At 41.8% G+C, this 6,376-nt stretch overlaps 1 long non-coding RNA gene across 1 annotated transcript; it reads right to left on the bottom strand.

The window, feature by feature from the left end:
• Positions 1–359: 359 nt before the first annotated feature.
• LOC129625160 (uncharacterized) lies at positions 360–5,570 on the bottom strand. The gene is made up of 3 exons (XR_008701290.1): positions 5,442–5,570; positions 1,794–1,850; positions 360–612 (listed from the first exon to the last, which is right to left on the bottom strand). It is a non-coding gene; the product is annotated as an uncharacterized LOC129625160 (long non-coding RNA).
• Positions 5,571–6,376: the final 806 nt, after the last annotated feature.

Raw genomic sequence — 6,376 nt, 5'->3', positions numbered from 1 at the left:
TAATTTCCGGATCCTGCCAAAGCTTGTCCTTATCTCTTTTCTCTTGCTGAGAGTAAGAACCCTATAAAATCATCTCTATCAGGGACCAAGAAATGAGCCAGGGCCAGGCACACACAAGGATCAGGACCCTGTATCTCTCTGGGTTCAAACCTTACTTGTCTCCTCACATAGATCTGGGAAGGGCCCAAGCATGACAGTCGGCCACAGGACTCACATACCTCCTTTCTGTCTGAAACAGTCCATCCGGTCAGGGCAGTGGGTAGGAGTTTGACACACTGCGGGCATGAGTGACATAGTAGTATTGGCTAAAAGTCCCCCAAATGCCAGCCCTGATGCCATTCTCCTTTCACAGAGCTTTATTGTTGTTATACAGTAAGTTATATCCGACTCTTTACAACTCCACGGACTCAGCACACCAGGCTCCTCTGTCCTCCACTGTCTCCCAGAGTTTGCTCAAATTCATGTCCATTGAGTCAGTGATGTTATCTAACCATCTCATCCTCTGCTGCCTCCTTCTTCTTTTGCTTTCCATCTTTCCCAGCACCAGGGTCTTTTCCAATGAGTCAGCTCTTCGAGTCAGGTGGCCGAAGTATTGGAGCTTCAGCTTCAGTCCTTCCAATGAATATTCAGGGTTGTTTTCCATTAGGACTGACTGATTTGGTCTCCTTGCTGTCCAAGGGACTCTCAAGTGTCTTCTCCAGCACCTCATAATAGTAATTAAAACAGCAGGAGCTAACACTTACAAAATGTTTAGGAAGCAACCACTCACTTACATTGCCTTGTTTAATCCTCGCAACAGCCCCATAAGACAGGGCTGCCTATCTACCTATGATGATATATTCATCCCCATTTTGCAGATTGGTAAACTGTGGCTTACAGAAATTAAGCAACCTGGCCTGAGTCCTGTAGCTAGCAAGGAGAAAAACAAAAATCTTTTAATGCTAACACCAATGTATCAGCAATTGTCATAAAAATCAGAGTGTAAGGCACTCCATGGGGTAGCAAGTGATGTCCAAACTTTGATTGATATTGTGAATCAAAAAGTGAATAAATAAAACATTCTTTGAGTAAATCTATAGTCACAATTTTCAGGCATTATTTTATTTAATCTGCACAGCAAGCCTGAGTACTTTTATTGCCACCACCACCATTTTACAGATAAAAAAATTGAAGCTTCCCAGGGCTCCCCAGCAGAGAAGCGGAAAAGCTCAAATTTGAACCAAGGTATCCTGAGTTCAGAACTCCTGTTCTAAGCACGACACTCTCTGACCCTTCCTGTGACTGAGATGTTTTGCTGGCTGAGCAGTGAGCTCTGAGTGTGAAGCCAGAGATATATGAAGTGGTAGGAGCAGAGCGCTAAGTTGTAATGTGTACCCTGAGGCTTAGCTTCAGAGTCTGAGATACCCCAACTCCAATTTAAGACGTGTGTCTCCCCTCCCCAGCTCAAATTCCCCAGGCTGGCTGGATGGGATTGGATTTCTTGGATGTTGTACTGTTTAATGTTCTTTCAAAGTGTGTTAGACCCCATCGCCCGCAGTTACTCCCAGGTGCAAAATTGTATGCACAAACAGTTACAGCAGCAATTTACTGACTGTGAGCTCAATCAGCCAATTGTGAGCACAATTAGCTGCTCTCTGCTCATTTGGAAGGAGCCAGGGTGATGATTGCCTCTGCAATTAGCCAGTTGTGGGCAGCTCTGTTTGCTCGTGCAATTGTGCACCCTCAAACATTGGAATGTGCAAAAGTGGTACATGCTCTTTGGGCTCCAAGCATGCAACCTGATGTCCACTCACCAGTCTCTGTACTTATCCATGATGGCCTGCCTCCTGAAGCAGTTTGGAAGCTGCAGCCTTAGGGAAAGATAAGATACCATGACTGAGATCAAATCTCAAGGAATGTATATAGCCAAAAAAACAAATCTTTCCATATTTTGGCACAGGACAAGGGACAGAGATGAGACACTAACTTGGGCTGGCTTAGGATAAGTCATGGTCAGGGTTGGGAAGACCTAAACATGAATATAGGGTACTCTTGAAAGTGAAAGTCGCTTAGTTGTGTCCAACTCTTTATGACCCCATGGACTATACAGTCCATGGAATTCTCCAGGCCAGAATACTGGAGTGGGTAGCTGTTCCCTTCTCCAGGGGATCTTCCCAACCCAGGGATCAAACCCAGGTCTCCCATTTTGCAGGCAGATTCTTGTAGCTCAGAGGGTAAAGGATCTGCCTGCAACACAGGAGACCAGGGTTTGATTCCCCAGGTCGGGAAGATAGCCTGGAGAAGGGAATGGCAATCCACTCCAGTATTCTTGCCTGGACAATCCCCATGGACAGAAGAGCCTGGTGGGCTACAGTCCATGGGGTCACAAAGAGTTGGAACCAACTTAGCAACTAATACACAAACATGAATAATCTATGTCCAAGAGAGAACCATCCAAAAATGTATCATCTCAGAATGCGGAGCCTTTGGCATTATCAGAAGGACTTAAGTTCAAGAGTCTGAAAATACTAGAAACTGAATCAACTGGGGGAACTGAAGTGTCATGTAAGTCACTGGTGCAATTTTTCTCTCCTCTCTTCCTGTTTCCTGCTTAAAAAAGAAAACACATCCTCCCACTAAAATTGGGCAGATTCCTGACCACCTGTTTCTACTGAGGGAAACCTGGAAATTTAGAGATATTTTATTGCAGGTGTCCACAAAATGAGCTTCACTGTGACTGGATTTGTTCTAGTTTTCCCTTTGCTTTGAATTAATTAAAAAGAAAAGTTCACTATAGTTTAGCAAGATTTTTCTGCATTGATAGTCTTTTCTACCTAGAAGCAAGGCATCTGTAGGTTTGTGAAGGAAATCAAAAGGAAATGAGACTTAGAGTTTGGTTAACCCAGCTGTTCTGTGAGCCTTCCGTAACTTGAAGGGTACATGTCTACTCACCAACTATTCTTAAAATTGCAAGAACAATGAAACATTTTTTATAATAGCCAAAATGTGCAAACAACCTAAAAGCCCATCAACTGACAGTGGATAAATAAAATGTGGTATATCCATACAACAGGATACCATTCTGCCTTAAAAGGGAATGAAGTAATGATATACCATGCAACATGAGTGAACCCTGAAAACATTGTTAAGCGAAAGAACCCAGACATGAAAGGCTACATAAGGTATGATTCCATATAGAAGTGTTTAGAAGAAGTAAATCCATAGAGATAAAAAGCAGATTAGTTGTTGCCACCATGTAGGAGGTAGGACTAATGAGGGATTCCTAATGGATTTGGGGACCTTCTTGGGGTGATGAAAATGTTCTGGATTTAGGTAATGAAATTCGATAATTGAATAACCTTTCGAATATACTAGCATCATGGAATTGCATGTTTTAAAGGGTTGAGTTTCATGGTAAGTGAATTATATCTAAGTTACAAAAAACTATTAGAGTAGAGAAAATTTGCGCCTTGGAAGTAGACTGAACCAGTCTGAGAACATTCTTGCATTGACTTGTCCACCAGCCACTCAGAGAACCCTGGGAAAGAGCCATTGCAGGGAAGAAAGAACTTAAAAATCATTACCAGTGTAGGTCACAGCCCAAAATCATTAAAACAGTTACTATATACCAGATTATTTAGTAAGCATTGAGAAGAAAGACTCAATGTCTTTTGATCTAGTGGTAAGGTCACAGGGTGAGGCAGATTTCAAAAACATTGGTAGACTACTCCCTGGGTCAATATTTCCAAATTTCCATTCCAAATGTTGAGGCACGTAAGACAACATTTTCCTGGACTAGAATGGAAAGCAAAGGTTTACAAGAGAATTTTCCTGAGCCAATGCCTTTTAGCCAGGACCAAGCCAACTCAGTCAAGAGGGTGTTTTGGGTTTTTTATTTCCTATATTGAGTATGCTGAGCTTTTTACTCTTCTTTACATGATATGGATTCAAAGATAGGCAGACAGGCAGACAGTTGGATAAGCCAGGAGTCTCAAGTTAAGTACAAAGGGAGGCATAGGTATCCTAAATTAACATTCACCTTCTCCTGTCGAATGGCTCCCCAAGGAGCTATAGACACGAAGGACAACAGTTAAGTGCAAAGCAAATTCTGTGCTATTAATAGCTAGACAAGCCAGCATCCCAGCTCGCCCTACATCACACCATTCTGAAACGTACTTCTTGAAAGTGGTACCTTTGCACACTACTCCATTTCATCACTTCACTGTCATTCACTCTTCCCTCTGATAACTGCCCTCGTGACTCCCCCATTCAGTATTTGGTTGATTATGTAAGAAACTCATGAATCCTATTAACCTTACCCCATCCCCACTGTGCAATTCATGATTCAGATCTATAATCCCTGTGTTCAGTCTCTTAAATTTCCCTCAGACACATCTATTCTTGTGCCACCTTAATCCAGGCCACCACCAGCTTGTCCCAAACGACCTCAGAGACTTTCTCGTTGGCCTGATCTCATCCACATTTGCCCTGCATCATAACTGATCCAAGTTAAAATAATTCATTGGTCCCTTGGTTAAAACTCTAACCAAGAGAATCGCCCTGACATATACACACTACCATGTGTAAAATAGATAGCTAGTGGGAAACTCAGAGAAGGCAATGGCACCCCACTCCAGTACTCTTGCTTGGAAAATCCCATGGACAGAGGAGCCTGGTTGGCTGCAGTCCATGGGGTCGCGAATAGTCGGATACGACTGAGCAACTTCACTTTCACTTTTCACTTTCATGCATTGGAGAAGGAAATGGCAGCCCACTCCAGTGTTCTTGCCTGGAGAATCCCAGGGACGGGGGCGCCTGGTGGGCTGCCGTCTATGGGGTCGCACAGAGTCGGACACGACTGAAGCGACTTAGCAGTAGCAGTAGCAGCAGTGGGAAACTGCTATATAGCACAGAGAACTCAGCTCACTGCTCTCTAATGACCTAGAGGGGTGGGATGGGGGTGGAGGGAGGCTCAAGAAGGAGGAGATAAATATATATACATACAGCTGGCCAATGGAGTGTGAGCAGAAGTGATATAAGCTGCTGAGTCTTACATTCAGCTACACATTGGAATCATCTAGAGAAATTTAAAACATACTGATACATGAATCTCAACCTGAAATTCTGATTTAATTGGTATTGGGCACAGCCTGGATATTGAAAAAAATTTAAAGTTCCCCTGATGATTCTAAGATGCAGCAAAGTTTGAGGTCTGATGAAAGTCATTCCCAGGTCTGATCCTTAAAAGCATCTGTTTTTTTCATACCCTCCTTTGGAGACCTCAGAGACCAGCCAATCCAAACACAGTAAGCTGTCAGCTTGAGAATCTGAGCAATGTGTATCTCTTGATTGGACTTGTAATCTGAACAAGGAGTACATCTCCATTCATTCTAAAATTAATCTGCTATCACAGCACAGCCTTCCAACTAATACAGTGAAAAATCATAGAAAGTCAAAACTACCTTTATCCTGCCTTAAGGAATTGTCCTCAATGGAGTGGCCAACACAGCCCTGTTTTTCTTCACCACTGACACAGATCACTGCTTCTTCAGAGCATAGAACTGTTGGCTGACTTTTAGAAGGTATAGCCTATAAGACATGAATTATAAATACTAAAATCACAGTGAGATATTCACAGCATAAAGAAGCAGGTAGAAATTGCAACCTGCTAAAAGAACAGTAAGTTCACGTTGCCTTTCTCACACTCATGACAGGATAGTAGTTCTCCACCTGGGTTATGTTATTTAGACGTACCTTTGGAGTTTTTAAAATACACCCATGGTCATGGCATTATAGATATTGCAATGACACATTAATACTGCAGCTACTTCTACAAGGCTTGATTCATGGAGATAAAAATGAGAAGCATCTATCCCTTTAACCAAGTGTTTCTAAATCTTGATCTGGATACTTACCAAATCGGTACCACGCTTTGTCTCCAAGCCACTCAACGAGCTTAGACTGTATTCTTGATTTACCTTTATCGTGTTGTTAGGTATTGAACAAGCACAAAATACAGGGAAGGTAGCTGAATCTCATAAATAGTATTTTTAACAAAAGATGTCATAAAATGTACCTACCATACAATGTCATTTGCATGAAGTTCAAGAACAGGTCAACTGGTCTATAACAATAGTAATCAGAACAGTGGTTGCCTATTTTGGGGATAGGTTGTAGATATGACTGAAAAGGAGCATGAAAATTTTTTTCTGGGGTAATGGAAATGTTATTTTTCTTGATCAAAATGGGTATATTCCTATACACACGTGTATCAAATATCAGTTGACATTTAGTGGATTGTTACACTTCACTTAAGATCTATATATTTCACTGTATATAAATGTTATCTTAATTTTTTAAAGGAAAGGAAAATTTGAAATAAATAATACAGTGAGGA

Source organism: Bubalus kerabau, chromosome 13 (assembly GCF_029407905.1).
Source record: "Bubalus kerabau isolate K-KA32 ecotype Philippines breed swamp buffalo chromosome 13, PCC_UOA_SB_1v2, whole genome shotgun sequence".
NCBI classification, from domain to species: Eukaryota; Metazoa; Chordata; class Mammalia; order Artiodactyla; family Bovidae; genus Bubalus; species Bubalus kerabau.
This window is presented reverse-complemented; position numbering and strand designations above follow the sequence as displayed.